This window comes from Mirounga leonina, unplaced genomic scaffold (genome assembly GCF_011800145.1).
Source record: "Mirounga leonina isolate KUSES-001 unplaced genomic scaffold, KU_Mleo_1.0 Mir_169, whole genome shotgun sequence".
Taxonomy (NCBI): Eukaryota; Metazoa; Chordata; class Mammalia; order Carnivora; family Phocidae; genus Mirounga; species Mirounga leonina.
The window spans coordinates 1,801,081-1,818,534 of NW_023270431.1; the positions used below are offsets into that span (position 1 = coordinate 1,801,081).

At 34.9% G+C, this 17,454-nt stretch overlaps 1 protein-coding gene and 1 non-coding gene across 3 annotated transcripts in view; one reads left to right on the forward strand and one right to left on the reverse strand.

The window, feature by feature from the left end:
* The window catches only part of NRIP1 (nuclear receptor interacting protein 1), a 79,813-nt gene that overhangs the window by 17,237 nt on the left and 45,122 nt on the right, over window positions 1-17,454 (forward strand). The window contains exon 1 of one of the 2 annotated variants that reach the window (XM_035015126.1): window positions 12,856-12,963. The exons of the other annotated variant lie outside the window; for it this stretch is intronic. The gene's annotated coding sequence lies outside the window, so the exon portion shown is untranslated. Of the gene's footprint in view, window positions 1-12,855; window positions 12,964-17,454 lie in introns of those variants that run through there. 2 annotated transcript variants of the gene reach the window in all.
* LOC118017452 lies at window positions 6,234-6,337 on the reverse strand. The gene has a single exon (XR_004681155.1). It is a non-coding gene; the product is annotated as a U6 spliceosomal RNA (small nuclear RNA).

Here is a 17,454-nt window from a genome sequence, read left to right on the forward strand (position 1 = left end):
GCTATTGTAATAATCCCAGAGAGACGATGGTGATTTGAAGGGGGGCAGTGGGAAGTAGTTGGATTCTAGATATTTCCAAGGCAAAGCCTACAGAATTTGCTGACAAATTGGATGTGGCCTGTGAGAAGAGGAGAGGCATCTAGGATGGCAGCCAGGTTTTTAGAATGGAGTTGATATTAGCTGAGATTAGGAAGAACAGGGACTCGGTTATTGACACGTTAAATCTGATATGTCACATAAACAATTTATAGATGTCAGATGGAGATGTCAAATAAAAATTGGATATATTCATATTTCTTGAAGATGGATCAATATGTATTTTTTAAAAGGATGACATTGGTCATTAATAATAGGGAATGTCTTTTAAAAGTATAAATTTTTTAAAAAACAACAATAAGGAGAGAATAGGAAACAGAAATAAAGTCTATATGGGGAGGGATATTTGATGTTCCATTGAACAAATACAGGGAAATACTGGAAGTAATTTTAAAATAGACTAATGAGGGGCACCTGGCTGGCTCAGTCGTTAAGCGTCTGCCTTTGGCTCAGGTCATGATCCCAGCGTCCTGGGATCGAGTCCCGCATTGGGCATCCTGCTCCGCGGGAAACCTGCTTCTCCCTCTCCCACTCCCCCTGCTTGTGTTCCCTCTCTTCGCTGTGTCTCTGTCTTTCAAATAAATAAAATCTTTAAAAAAATAGACTAATGAAAGAAGCATTTATGCACTGAGCATTTATTTAGTGCCTACTATATTCTAGTTTCAGAAATTGCATAAGAAATATATTTATTCTTTCAATCAGTACTTCATTCCTGAAGCCCCAACCTTTGTCAAAAATATACATGAAAAGTGAAATGCACCGCAAGGACCAATGGTGTGGATTTAGTTTTTGTTCATTCCTTCTATAACATGATGCAACAATTCCTCTAAAGGACGTCGGTTGTTCACCAAGAGGCTATGATCCTCACCCCAGGTTGCTCAGTATTGTGCAGCCTAGAGTTAAGGCTCAGGCATAATATTCAGTAGTGATCCAAGCCAGGAAAAGGAATTGCTATTCTGTTACACACACACACACACACACACACACCTATATATGTTATCAGGATGAGTGGCTTTTCTTTTGAAGAAGAATTAGTCCAAGATGCCTTTTAATCAGATTATTATTTGTTTGCATTTAACAAGGATGCAGCACATAGGTAAGATTTTCAATCTGTGTGTATCACATAAAATGCTGAGAAGCACCTTATAAAGTACCTTTTATATTATAGGTACTCAATAAATATTTAGATAGAAAATTTGATTTAGAACATCATTAACATTTCTAACTTTTTTTTAAAGATTTTATTTATTTATTTGACAGAGAGGGTGAGAGAGGGGGAATGTTAGAGGGAGAGGGAGAAGCAGGCTCCCTGCCAAGCAGGGAGCCCGATGCGGGGCTCGATCCCAGGACGCTGGGATCATGACCTGAGCCGAAGGCAGACGCTTACCATCTGAGCCACCCAGGCGCCCCTTTAACTTATTTTTAAACTTGTAAAAATATTATGCTGCATGAAGTAAGTGTTGCTTGATAATATGTGCCTTACCTATAATGCAAGGTTGTTGAGAAAACTGAATTGTCGTGGGTTTTGTCAGATAAAAGTATTGTATAATGAATATAAGGAATTGTTTATTGGGCAAAGAAATTTTGTTCTTTAAGATGGGTTAGGCTTTCTCATCATACTTTTGGCCAATCAGGATGAGTATATGACCACTAGCCTATATGACAAATAAGGGGAAATGCTTATAATTAGAGGGGAAATACTGTTTAGTCGGAACCTGAAGTATATTGAATTACTTCAGTTTGCCTATTTCTCCTGTTAAGTAATTTTTGCAAAATGACCATCTCCCATGAGAGAGTTCTGCAAATCTGCAGTAATTAAGCAAGCATTTATGCTAGTTTTGAGACCAAATTGATGGTAGATATGAATTAGCCTCATTCTTTGGTTGACCAAGCTCTAAGTTTCTATCTACAAGTCTACCTTCCAGTTCTGTGGAGTGTATCGCTTTGTATACTCCTTTGCTTTTGTTTTTGAAGAGGAGATTTAGGAAAATCTGTTACCCAGCAATTAGCATTTGTTCATGTGTGTGAATTAAGATGCTTACCTAAACAGTATTCTTGTCAAAGTAAAACTCTGTTTTGCTATAACGTGGCAGCTTATTTTTTATTATGCAAACAGGAATATATTTATATTATAAAGCATAATATTAAAATGATCTACCAAGAATCCACCAGCCAACATGGAACCAGAACTTTACTGATAAAGTATGCATCTACCAGCATAGGACTCTTCTTGCCTGTGGTGCTGCCCTTACTGCCCTCCCTGATCCCCCCAGTCACTCTTCAATTTTGTGTTTTATCATTTACTTTTTAATATTCTGCTTTTATCACATGGGTCTTTAAGTAATATGCTGTTTAATTTTACTTTTTTGTAAAGTTTTATAAAAATGGTAGCATTCTGCATAACGTCTTCTGAGATTTGCTGTTGTTGTTCATTGTGGTTTTTTCGAAATTTATTATCGTATGTAGTTTGGGTTCATTTATTTCACTGCTGAGTAGTACTTCATTGTATGTCCCATTAGTAGACCTCTGGATTGTTGTTGCTGTTGGGTATTTTTGTTTGCTTGTTTTGTTTTTGGTATCTCTATATTGAGGTTGGTGTCTATCTGTAAGTTGATACAGATATATTTTTGCTAATGTCTGCATTCTTTTATATGTGTTCTAGTGCACACGTGTAAGACTCTAGAATATATACCTAAGAGTAGAGTGTAGAGAGTTGAGTATTATATGAGTATATTAATCAATTATACAAATGAATGCCAATTGTTTTCCAAAATCATTGGACCAGTTTATATACCACCAATAACAACACAGAAGCTCCCAGTGAACCAAATCATTGCCAAAACTTGGAAATCTCAGGCTACTTAACTTTTCCCAATATAGTAGCTACAAAACAATATCTTATTGTGTCTTCATTTGCTTTTCTGTGATTGCTAATGAGGTTGAACATCTTTTCATGTGATTACTCACCATTGGTATTTTTCTTTCATGAATTGCTTGTTTATGTCTTTTGTCCATTATATACTTAAAAAACTATGCATTAAATATATTTATTTTTTAAATTTAAGAAATTTTAAATAACACAATAAATAGGAAGAATTTTCCCCTGAAGATTTGATGTGATGCCTCATCACCCCTGAATAAATGAGTGTATATTTCCTACAAACAAGGACATTGTCCTATAAGCCACAATAAAGCCATCAAAATCAGGAAATTAACATTGATGCATTACTACCATCTAATCCTCAGATCTCATTCAATTTTCACAAGTAGTCCCAATAATGTCCCTTATAGCAAAAGGATCTAGTTTAGAAGCACAGCTTGCATTTTACTTGTCACATCTTTTCAGTCTCCTTCAATCTGGAACAATTCTTCAGTCTTTGTTTGACTTTCAAGACCTTGGCACTTTTCAAGACTCTACTGTATAAGCCACTTATTTTGTAGAATATCTCTTCCTTTAGGTTCTTCTGCTGTTTCCTAATGATTACATGCAACTTATGAATATTTGGCAGGAATATCACAGACGTTACGCTGTGTCTTCTGTCTTTTCTTTGTATCTTGTCAGGTGATACACGATTTTCATTTTGACCCATTACTATTTATGTTAACTTGATTACTTGATTAAGATGGTATCTGCCATGTTTCTCTACTGTGAAATTACTCATTTTCCCTCTGTGTTTAATACTTACTTTGTGCAGAGGTACTTTAAAACTATGTGACTATCTCCTTCCTCATCAAACTTTCATTTAATTAATTAATTTATATCAGTATGAGTTCATGAGTCTGTCTTTTATTCAATGAGCTATCATCAGTAACTATTGTTACTTATTTTGATGCTCACCTTGCCCCGATTTAGCCAGTGGGATTCCTTTAAAGTTGGCTTCTGCATTCTTTTGACATGTCATTCATCAGTCATGCTGCTACTTCCAATTTCATTCCTACACTATCGAGTTTAATCACATTTTCTCCCACTTTTTTTTTTAATATCCCCTTCTCTAACAGTAAGAAACTTGCCTATCATTAGCCTAAATTTATTTACTTAATTTGACCAGTTCCGCTGTATGTACTCAGGGTGCCATTGCACCCTCCTGCCCAAATTCTATTTAAGCTTTGAAGACCCTTCATGTGGAAGCCCCTTTCACCCTGTTTGGATTCCTACATTCCTACACATACAGCACAATGCATCTTTTTATGGGCACCCTCTTCCCCCTGATCAGTCGTTGACATCTGCTGTTAGATCACGGCTCTGCAGGTCCTGCTCAACCCACAGCACTCTGCCAAAGCTTGGACTCTGACCGCCACGCCTCACTGTTCCCTCCCTTCCTACACAGGTACCTGCCTCATCCTGCTCAGGCTCTCACACCCCTAATCAGGGATACTTTTTTGTATTTTGCCTATTTTTATTTTTATTTTATTTTATTTTATTTTTTTAAAGATTTTGTTTATTTATTTATTTGAGAGAAAGAGAGAGAGAGACAGAAACAGCATGACAGAGGAGAGGGTCAGAGGGAGAAGCAGGCTCCCCGCTGAGCCGGGAACCCGATGTGGGACTCGATCCCAGGACTCCGGGATCATGACCTGAGCCGAAGGCAGTTGCTTAACCAACTGAGCCACCCAGGTGCCCTATTTTTATTTTTATTTTAAAGATTTTGTTTATTTATTTGAGAGAGAGGGAGAGGGTCCACCTGAACATGAGCAGGGGGAGGAGCAGCAGGAGAGGGAGAGAATCTCAAGCAAAGTCTCCGCTGAGCGTGGAGCCCTACACAGGGGCTCGATCTCATGACCCTGAGATCATGACCTGAGCTGAAGTCAAGAGTTGGAGGCTTAACCGACCGAGCCACCTAGGCGCCCCTGCATTTTGCCTATTTTTAAATAAAATATTATAGGATACATACACGTGCGTACACAGACATATTCCGGGTACTATAATTTTTTTTGGCAATGTGCTTTGTGGTATTGTAGTTAATCTTTATTTTTCCTTATTGTATTTGTTGAGGAATGGATGTTTTTAATTATAATGTAGTTGAATTTATTAATCATATGCTTTATAGTTAACCCTATTCTGTGCCTTAAGTTTTAAGCCTTCCATACTCTTGAGTTCATGAAGATAGTCTCTTAGGTTTTATTTAAAAATATTAAAGACTTGTCTTCTCAACTTAAAATTTTAATCCTTCTGGAATTTATTTTTTACATGTTGTATAGGAGGGGTCCAATTTCTTTTTCCCCCAAATGAATAACCAATTCTTTCAGCACTGTTGAATGCTTCCTCCTTCCTTCCGTGATCTGCAACGTTGTGACTTTTGTCAAATACTGTTTTTGTTATATGCAAAGGTCTGTTTCTTCTCCAGCAGTCAGTTTGTCTCTTTTCTGGAAGCACACTAACTTCTGTAGTACAGCTTTATAATAAATCTCAGTATAGGCAGCGCAAGTTCCCTACTGTATTCTGTTTCTGGTTGGAAGGCTTGTCTGTTTGGGCTTTTGCTGCTCCATTGTAAATTTTAGAATCAACTTATAAAACCTTTTGAATTTCGACTGGCATTGCATTAAAATCAGTTGAATTTGGGGGAAAATTGTCATTTTATGATACTGAGTCTGTCATGAATATGGTATGTCCTATTTATTTAGGTTGTATTTAATGTCTTCTGATAAATTTTCAAGCTAACTTTTATTCTTTAGGTACATTTTTGTTGGATATTTTTAAAATGTTATTTTCTGTTTGTAACTGGTGAGTAAAAATGCAGTTGATTTTTTTTAAGTGTGGTTTTGTTTGTTTTTTAAAGATTTTATTCATTTATTTGACAGAGAGAGAGAGAGCACAAACAGGGGGAGGGGCAGAGAGGAGAGGGAGAAGCAGGCTTCCTGCTGAGCAGAGAGCTGGATGTGGGGCTCCATCCCAGGACCCCGGGATCATGGCCTGAGCCAAAGGCAGACACTTAACCATCTGAGCCACCTAGGTGCCTGCAGTTGATTTTTTTTTAAGTGATTTATATTTACCCACAATGAACTGAACAGTAACATTCCTGTTTAGATAAATGTTAGACATGCTCAAAAGCAAATAAACAAGATTAGAAGTCCAGGTTTTTACTCTGAAATTACTTTTGATATTTTAATAAGTCCTAGTTTAACAATCATCTTTTTTTTTAAATATGGAACGCTTCACGAATTTGCGTGTCATCCTTGTTCAGGGGCCATGCTATTCTCTATATTGTTCCAATTTTAGTATATGTGCTGTCTAAATGAGCACAATGATCATCTTTTTACAGAGATTTATTGAGATACAGTTCACATACAATAAAATTCACCCATTTAAAGTGTTCTTTATAGTCTCGCAGATATACAACCATCAATCACCATCTAATTTTTGAACATTTTCATGACCCTAAAAAGAAACCCCATACCCATTATCAATCACTCCCCATTCCTATCCTTCCCACTCCCAGCCCTTAGGCAGCTATGAATCTATTTTCTGTTTCTGAATTTGCCTGTTTTGGACATTTCACGTAAATGGAATCATATAGCACATGTTTTTTTGTGACTGGCTTCTTTAACTCAGTATAATGATTTCCAAGGTTCATCTGTGTTGTAGCCTGTATCAATATTTCATCCCTTTTTTTGGCTGGGTAATATTTTCTTATTGAATGTATCACATTTTGTTTACCCATTCATCTGTTGATAGACACCTAGACTGTTTCCAGTTTTTGGCTATTATGAATAATGGTTATGAGCATGCATATACAGATTTTATATATGGACATAAGTTTTCATTTCTCTTCTATTTATACCTAGGGGTTAGAATTTCTGGGTCATATGGTAATTCTGTGTTTAACTTTTAAGGAACTGCCAAAGTGTTCTCCTTAGCGGTTGTACCATTTTACCCTTCCACCAACCATATATGAGAGAGGCAAATAGTCATCTTAAAACTACTTTTGCATTCTCCAGAGTAATTGTTATACATTAGGTTTATTTTTAATTATGATTATTATTTTAAGTGATGGGAGAAATGGCAATTTATTTTAACATCGGATTCATTTTAAAGCAATTTATGATTCTATGTAGAATATATCCTTTTTTTTTTTTAGTCTTATTGAGGTATAGTTTACATACCATACAATTCACCCTTTCTAAGCATTCAGTATGATGATTTTGAGTCAATTTATTTAGATGTGCAACCATCACCACAGGCCAGTTGTGGAACATTTACATCACTCCAAAGGGTTCCTTCATGCTTGTTGCAATTTCTATTCCCTTCTCCTGTCCCAGGAGATGATCTGCTTTCTCTCTAATTAATTTTGGCTTTTCTAGACATTTTACATATAAATGGAATCATATAAATATGTTTTTTATATCTAGCTTTCTTCACTAAGCATTATGTTTCTTAGGTATATCCTTGTTGCATGAACTATTAATTTCTTTCTTTTTTTTTTTTTTTTTTTTTTTTGGTTACTACTTTATGCTTATCCCTTTACCAGTTAATGAATATTTGGGTTGTTTACAGTTTTTGGCTATTATGATTGATGCTGCTATGATCATTTACATACAAATGACATATGTTTTCATTTCTCTTGGTTCAACGATACCCAGGAGTGACATTGCTGGGTCATGTGGTTAAGTATGCTGTTAAGAAACTGCCAAACTGTCTTCCAAAGTGGCTGTGTCATTTTATATTCTCATCAGCAATGTATGAGGGTTGCAGTTTCTCCCTGTCCTCCCAAACTTTGAATTTTTCAATTTTAAAAATAATTATAGCTATTCTAGTGAGTTGTGTAGTGGAATCTCATTGTAGTTTTATTTGCATTTCTCTATTAGGTAATGATGATGAGCATCTTTTTGTATGTTTACCAAACATTCATGTATCTTTGGTGAAATGTCTTCATAACTTTAGCCCATTTAAAAAAATTGTTTTATCTTCTTATTCTTCAGGTCTGAGGATTTTAATATGTTAGATACCATTTCTTTTTCATGTATATGATTTGCAAATATTTCCTCTTATTTTGGGGCTTGTCTTTCATCTAAATTATGTCTTTTGAAGAATTTGATGAAGTCCAATTTTTCCATCTTTCTTGTTTGTTTTTTAATGGACTGTGCCTTTGTTGTCATATTTAAGAACTCTTTCCCTAACCTAAGGTTACAAGATTTTTTCCTATGCCTCCTAGAAGTTTTGAAGTTTTAGTTCTATAATTCCAGCTATGGTCCATTTTAAGTTATTATTTTTGTATGTTGTGAAAGATTTACACTTGTCTATTTTTGCATGTGATTATTGACCTGTTGCAGCATCATTTGTTGAAATTCAAATGACCATGAATGTGAGAGTTTATTCTGGGCTCTATCCTATTTCATTATCTGTTATGTCTGTCTTTATGCCAATATCACACTGTGTTGGTTATTATAGCTTTACGGTAAGGTTTGAAGTTAGGTAGTATAAGTCCTAAAGCTTTAATCTTCTTTTTCAGAATTGTTTTGCATAGTCTAAATTTTTATTTAGATTTCATATATACATATATATGATATATAAGATACTATATGTGTGTGTGTGTGTGTGTATATATATATATATATCTTTCATATGTATCTTAGAGTCAATTTCATGTATATCTTAGAATCAATTTCTACCAAAAAAAAAAACCCGTGGGATTTTGATAGATCAATTTGGGGAGACTTGCCATCTTTTTTTTTTTTTTTTTTTTGCTAAGAATGTTTTTATTTTTTTAATTTTAATTCCAGAATAGTTAACATACAGTGTTATATTAGTTTCAAGTGTACAGTGTAGTGATTCAACAATTCTATACATCACCCCATGCTCATCACGACAAGTGCGCTCCCTAATCCCCATCACCTATTTCACCCATCCCCCCATCCACCTCCCCTCTGGTAACCATCAGTTTATTCTATATAGTTAAGAGTCTGTTTCTTGGCCTATCCCTCTCTCTTTCTCTCTCTCTTTTCCTTACTCATTTGTTTGTTTTGTTTCTTAAATTTAACCTTTTCTTTTCCAATTTATTTGTCTTTCAATTTCTAGTCTTATTGCAGTGAGTAAACTCTCTAGTAGAATGTTGAATAGTGGTGTCGAGAGCAGACCTCTTGCCTTTTTACCAGCATTTTAGGGCAGTAGGACAGAGCATTCAGTCTTTCACCATTAAGTATGGTGTTAGTTGTAGATGTTTGTCTCAGAAAGGAAGAGTTGTTTTCACACGGAAACAATCAATTATGTAATATACCTTATTAATAGAATAAAAGGACAAGAGCCTCATTAAGTATCTCGGTAGACTCAGATAAAAGAAAATCAGGGAAACAGAAACAAATAGTTTAAACAAAAGAAGAGGTAGAGGGAAGCTACTTTATGTAAAGTGATGAGGACAAGCTTCTCTGAGGAAATAACATTAAAAGTGATATCTAAACGACCTGAAGGTCCTAATCAGGCAAAGTGAACATACAGTGAAGGTTAGTTCAGCACCTGGGATTGTGCTTGTCTTGTTCACTTTATAATTCCAACACCTAGCACAGTGCCTAGCCCCCTTGAATTTGTTTAGCTTAACAGATAGATAGTTGAATGTCTTGCTTTCTTAGCATCACATTCATTTTACCGTATCTGTCATTAAATATTATTTGAAATTATATATTTTGATGATCACATAATATTCTACAGAAATATTGCATTTCTATAATTTTAACAGTTATTTAAATGCTGTTTTATTCATAGAAATGCTTCCTGTCTTCATGATCCAAAACATCTGGTAAATTCAGTTCCATTGACTTGGATTTAAGACTGATTTACTCATTTATTAATATAAGACAGTTTTAAGATATTAATAAATCTGTGAGTAGTTTCTTTAATATCATCTTTTGCTAACTTTTATTTAAATATTCTTTTAATTTATCTTTCATGTGATCATGTTGTCTCAAAAGGGTTAAAACAGGGCTTTAATAGAGACCAGCCATTAAAACAAACTATTCTAGAATGTGGCAAAATATCAGACACAAATTGTGGGCTCTAGATATTTTTCTCTTTACATGGAAAATATAGACTCATGAACTTCATATACCATTGCCAAGTGTTCTGTACTACCTGAATTAAGACCATTGTAGGTGGGTTACACTAGAAAAGTCAGATGTTTGTTCCAGAGAACTGCCAACATCCCATCTTTGTTGCAAGTAAAATATACCAGAGTTTGAATTCCACTTTAAGCTTTTACTGGTATTATGATTTGGGGCAACTTAAACTCAGGTTCCTCATCTATAAAGTGGGGTTGATAATAGTCATCTCATAGGGTTGTTTTAAAGATCATATATATAAAGAGGTTAGTGGAGGGTCTGATACACACTAAGTGCCCAGAAAACAAGGGCTACCATTAATCACCTTTTAAGTCTGGTAGTCATGGGAGTGTTGGTAGGAATGCTAGCCATCAGGGTTCCTTATGCTTCAAGGCTTCATTAGCAGATGCTGACCAGCTTGTTAATAATGTGCCTCTGAAGATGTTTACTGATATTTTTGTGAGGAATTGGTCATTTTCTTCACTCAGTATACTCGGAGTTCTCTGGAGACTGTTTCTTGTCTGCACATGTCCCAAAAAAGATTTGGCCCCAAAGGTGGTATTTTAAAGTACCATTAAGTTAGATCTTTTGACATCAACTTGTAAGTCACTGTTTGTAGCATTCATAAATATAGTTATGGTTACTTTCTTTTACCCGCTTTAAAATAAAAGGTAATACTTTTTTTTTTTCAAGAAGGAAAGAAATGCAACTGAAAACTGAACGATTAAATTCTACTTGAATTTCAGTGCTTTAATAGGTAATGTTGACAAGGGGCAAGATAGGGTTGCCAGGGTATAGCTTCTGAGGTTGGGCCCTGGGGATTTAGGAAATCCCTAGGGCCCCCAACAAATTCTAATAGGAATACTAATACGATTGCAAATGCGGTTATTTTTAAATTCACGTATAAATCACTGCCTTCTAGTTATAAATAATCAGAAGTGATTGTTCCCTATTCCTCTTAGAATTCCTGTCAGAATTTATAGTCAAAGCTCAATTTAAACCCAAGATTTGCAATTTGGGGACATGACACTTAACTGGCCTTGCTCATTGTCTGTTTCCCCTCTATAAAATGGAATAATGCCTTCTCTGCTCATTTCTCTGAGTTATGAAGATCAAATGAGGTCATGTCCATGAAAGCGCTTTGTAAAGCACGTAGCTTACTAATTATTACTCCAGTTTATCCTGTCAGACCTGCCCCTTTCTCACAACTGTTAGGTAGGTCACTGGTGGAGGTGACATGATAGCTCAGAACTCTGTAATGTGCACCACCTCTGAGGAGTCTTTCACTTGTACGAGGAAGCAGACAGTTGTAGACTGTTGGTATTTTTATACTTTAATTCATTTTATTTATTACCAAAGTAATGTTTATTATAAAGAAGCTAAGAAATATAAATCAGCAAAAAGGAAAAATAAAAATTACCTTTAAATGAAGAAATAATTGCTACATTTATTTTCATATACTTTTGAAACAAATTCAACTGCACTGAACATAAGGCTGTTTCCTATTTTTATCACTTAATATATGTTATATGGAATGATATGCTATAATTTTTTATATATGTTAGTGGCTACATAGTATCCTACCATGTAATATACCAGAATTTATTAAACTTGTGATTTTGACATTTATTGGCTGTTGTCAAGTTTTTTTTACTATTAGAAATAATGTATATTGTCACATCCTTATATCTAAATACTTGTATATATCCTCATTTTGTTTCTCATTAAGATAAATCCTAGACTTGGAATTGCTACATCAAGGGGCATGCAACATTTTAAGAAATTTAATATTTCATAGCTTTATTAAGTTATAATTGACATTCAATAAACTGCACATGTTCAGGGTTTATAGTGTGATCATTTTGAATATGTATACACCCATGAAACCATTGCCACAGTTAAGGTAAGGTCCTTTTGTAATCCCTCTTTCCTGTACCTTCCCGCCCCTCGATCCCCAGATAACCACCAAAATGTTTTCTTTCCCTGTGGATTACTTTGCATTTTCTACAGTTTTATGCAAATGGAATTACACACTATGTATTCCTTTTTGTCTGGCTTCTTGCACTCAGCGTAATTATTTTGAAACTCATCCATGCTGTTGCTTATATCAATCATGCATCCTTTTTTGTTGCTGAGTAGTAAATATTCCATTGTATGGGTATACCATAATTCATTTACTTACTGATAGGCATTTGAGTTGTTTCCAGTTTTGGGCTATTTAAAATAAAGCTACTTTGGAGATTGGTGTACAAGTCTGTCTATGGACATAAGGCATTTGATATTTATTACAAATTTTGTGCTAGAAGGTTTTTTGTAAAGAAAAACTTAATATGAAAATCTATTCTTCCTTTTTCCTTTTTAATTTTCTTCTTCTTTTTTTTTTTTTTGAAATATACCTTTGGGAGGATTTAGAATTTTTAGATGTAACTTAATTGGATTAATTTGACAGAAACTTGAAATTAACAGAGGTTAACAAGCACATCCTAGCAACTATAAACCTTATTCACAGTTTGTCTTGAAACATCTACTTTGATCAAATGTATTGTCTAGAAAGCAAAAGTTACATAGTTTCCTTTAATGAATGATTCATATTTCATAAAACCATATTTCTCTGTTAAATGACTACTTCTACATTGAACTTGAACAAGAAAAGATACTGGGAAAAGTTTACAGAACTTCACAAAAGATATTCCAGAATCTGGTTTTCCTTTTCCTTAGGTGCACACTAGACAGAAAGAGGAACAGGGAAATCTAAAGACTCCAGATGACATCAGCGCTACTTTTCAACAGCCTTCTCCATTTCCTTGCTCAGAAAGTAGAGACAGACCTCAGAGACAGATGGTGAGAATACTTTTCCTGACTTCTTAAAGCTTAATCATGGTGATTTTAATATATTTTGGAGAATCCTTTCTTAGTGATAAATTAGCTTGTAATCACCAGATTTATGTTTTGTGTTTTATCTGTGCAAATTATTTCATTAGGCACAGTGTGGTTTAAAACAAAAAAAGTGAATAGTGAATAAGATACAATCTTAAGGAATTTAAGGATAAGTACAGATAGATAAATTTAGTCAAGCAGTAAAAAGAGCTTAAATGCCATAAGAAAGACACAAAAAATATTCTTCAGAATTCAAAGGTGTAGATTACTTCTGGAGAGGGGGATTGGGAAGCTTGAAATCAGAAATAGTGTTTGCGTTGATGATACTTAATTTGTTTTTACCAAAAACCAGAGAAAATGAACAGTTAATATAAAACCTGAAATAGCAATCTGATTTCAGATAAAAAGTTAATTATTGTTTTGAGGAAAAATAGAAGCATGTTTGGTTATTGTGGGTTTATTATAGTCTAAGTCAATGATTACTTTTTGAATTATGTAAAATGGTTACCTCTTGTAAGGCAAATAGTATATAATAGTATATTAGCATTTCTGAGAAGTGATCAAATAGTCTGATTAAATTAACACAAGTAGGTGGGCGGTACAACAGAAAGAGATGGGTGAGTGGTTAATTCTACAAGGATTAACACTCCTGTTACCTAGTATAGCTACAACCTAAATGAATTTGTCATGTCTTAAGCTCTTGGACTTTGTGCTGCTTACGCTGGGCAGAGAAGCACTCCAAGTAAACTGGGAAAGGACATAGTGATTAATTATTGTGCTCATAATTAGTTGTGAAGAGTTCACTCTCAATTAGCTAGCTGAAAACTCTTGTTAGAAGAAAGCAGATAGGACATCCTAAAATTCATGGTGTTTTAATGGACCCTGATGTTTCTAAAGGGGGATGGCAACTTGGAGCCAAATTTGTTTCTTAGGTGTCATATGGTTGGCACAGTGATAATACAAATTCCTTTTTCTTCACTATTCTGATTATATTCAGAAAACCTAGTGATTAAGTTATTTAATCATTCTACTTATTTCTTATTTTAATCATTCTGTGTATTCTTTCTTGTCATTTAAGCAAGAAAATCTTTAAAACATCTTGTTTAATAAAAATTACAATTACTAATAATTATTTGGTTGCTAGTCATTCGTCACATATTCACATATTATTTTTTCCCCTAAATTAAGATTTTAAGTCAACCACACTTTTATTTGTTAAATGCTGAGTTCTTTCATTCAGGTATAACTATGTGTTAATGACTGATAGTCTGAAATCTGTTTTTATATTTGATGAGCATCATTGTTGCTGCACCCTAATTCCCAACTTTTAATTTCGTTAAAATGAAAATTATAATCATGCATTTTCTTGTGACCCACAAGATATAATTAGTTTGTTGTTCTTAATTTGTCAACGCCCTTGTTTTACCAAGTACCAACCACCACTTATGACAGTTGGATAAATAAATCATAGATAGCCAGCTGGCAAATTTACATAGCCAATAAGTTGTCCTTGAAAAATGATCAAATTTAGATCTTTCTCCCAGATAGAAAAGACAGATTATTTAGAATGTACAATGAATAGTTTTGAAAGCATATAAGAATGAGCTATTCTTGATTATCATTTATGTATATTTAATTTTTTTCAAGATTTAAAAGTGAATTTGTTAAGTATATGTTTTCTAAATTATGTTTTGAATGAGAGTCCATGGTCAAATAAATTTGGCGAAGTTGTCATTATATGAAATATCTTTTCAGTAGGCATTCCATTAGCCAGCTATTGGATTCTCAGTTCCCAAAAAGAGGGCCTTATATAGACTAGTATTTGATAGAAAACAGTTGAAGACTCTGAATTAATATATTCCATGGGGTATTACTGTAGCTTGTCTGTCATACAGCTACACTCCAAAAACAGGTATGTCACTTTTTTTTTTCTTTAAGAGGGAGAGAGAAGGGGGAGGGGAGAAGGGAGAAGGAGAGAGAGAATCTCAAGCAGACTGCACACCCAGCACAGGAGCCCTATATGGGGCTCAGTCTCACGACCCTGAGATCATGACCTGAGCCAAAATCAAGAGTTGGACCCGTAACCCACTGAGCCACCCAGGTGCCCCGGTACATCATATTTTTAAGTAGAGTAATGTCCTGAATGAGAGGCCAAAGAGGGTGATTAGGAAAAAAGGAGTAGAATTTGAGTAAATGAATATTGCAAACCATATAGAGCCTGAAGTGTTTATAAAGCTTCTCAGTGCCTTAGGCCAGATTTCCTTTGCTCACTTGTCACCTCCTTCTTTTGAAAAAAAAAGTGGACATCCCATATAACTAATAAAATAAAATCACCTTTTTTTGTGTTTTTTTAGAACTCCGTATACTTTCTGTGCTCTGTTTCAGAGTGCAACATTTATTAGCTGATTTTGGCAATACTGATAATACAGAAAATAGTGACTATCTCAGGTAGAATTAGATAATTGGCCATAAATCAGTTTAGCATGAACACTTGAATATACTCATTTTCTCACTAAGTGGAATTTTTATTGTTGTATCTCATGAGTTCTCACTCGGAAGAGTTCTTTAATGTATGTTTTTTTCCTAGTTCAATTACATTATTGATAACTATTTCAATACACATGACTATTTCAACACACGTTTTAAGTGCTAGAACTTTCCTATCATATATAGAAGTATCTGTATGAAGAGACAACGGCCAGTGATTCAGTTGGTACTAACAGATTGGGTCACCAGGTTGGTAAAGTGAGTCTAGTCATCTACATGGAATGCCTTCCCCAAACTTTATAAAACATTTCTCAAAGTAATGTTTTTAATTAAGAAATAACACTTTGAGAGGCACTTGGGTGGCTCAGTCGGTTAAGCATCTGACTCTTGATCTTAGCTCAGGTCTTGATCTCAGGGTCATGAGTTCAAGCCCCCCTCCACACCCCGCGTGGAGCCTCCTTTAAAAAAAAGACAGAACACTTTGAAAAAGTGTTTAAACTCCTACACCAGATAATCAGTTGAGAATGTGGTACTGGTGAAAGCAAGATCAATCCAGAATCTGGGTGAGTTATCTTAGTTGAAATTAATTCCCATAAACTAACTTGGCTTTCTCAACTGATGTTTCCCTGGCTTTGTGGACAACCTAGGCAAGAAAATTTGGATGATGGGCCCAAACGAAGCATTAATTTCCAACATTGCTTTTACCCACATTTTAATTTCCTTTCCCACAGCCAGCATCTTGTCTCAGAGTGCATTTCTCATCTAGAATGCCTGTTCTAGAAGCCTCCTTACTTATGCCTTTGTCTCCACAACCACCACATTTTCCTAAAACTTCCAATTTGCTTCTGTTACTTCTCTGATAAAATAATTCAGTGATCCCAGTAACATAACCACCATAGGAAAGTAACAGGGCTTCCTTAATCCTAATTCACTGTTACAATGGCAAACATTAATATAATTAACTTTTTGCTGAACTTGGTGTCATAAAGAATTGACTTTTTTAAAAGTCTTTTACTTAGTACCTTAATTGATACTAATATCATTTTGAGAGGAAAATTCCCCACTATACCAAGCCTCCATGTCAACTCAGGTTTTTTTCTCTCCCATGAAAGGTTTCAAGTGAAATAATTAAAATAATTTTAAAATGTCTTGGTTAAGAGTGTCCATTCACTTTCTCTTCTTACTCAGACCCTGGTCTTTTTCACTTAAAATAACTGTAGTGAACCTGATATTGTCCTTGATTCTCTGCTATGTTTGCCCTTCAACCACATGGCCTGCGGTTTGCACATCTGAAATTAGTGTGATCCTAACAGTACAACTTATGCATTTTATTTGGATAACCAGAATTTCCTCATTCTAGATTAGAGATATACTAGTAGTTTTCAAACCCCATTTATTTTATTTATTTATTTATTTTTGCATTTACTTACAGAAAGATGGTTGATGGGGCGCCTGGGTGGCTCAGTTGGGTGTGTCTGACTCTTGATTTCAACTCGGGTCATGATCTCAGGGTCGTGAGATTGAGCCCCAGCACAGGCTCCCACACTGGGCGTGGAGCCATGCCTAAGATTCTCTCCCTCTCCCTCTGTCTCTCGCCCCGTCTGTCCCCTCCCCCCGCCACCATGTGGGCATGTGCACTCATGCCCCCCCGCCTCTCTTTTTCTAAACAAAATAGATTATTGATGGGTTGAGTACAACCTGTGCAAGCTCTGGCTCAAAGCTTTTCTCTCCAGTTGTCCTTCCTCCATCCTGCCATCTTGCAGCTTGTTCTCTAAGGTTCTCAGAATATCTGTGGTGAAGGACCAGGTTTTGTTTTCACTTCATTTTTTTTTAACAAATTACTTTTATTGTATTTTTAAAAAGCTGCTATCTACGACAGATTGGAAATGAAGAAAAAGGCCTACAAATTACAAGTCCAAATTTTTCGTCATTGAATTCAACTGATAACAAATTACATTATCACATTCT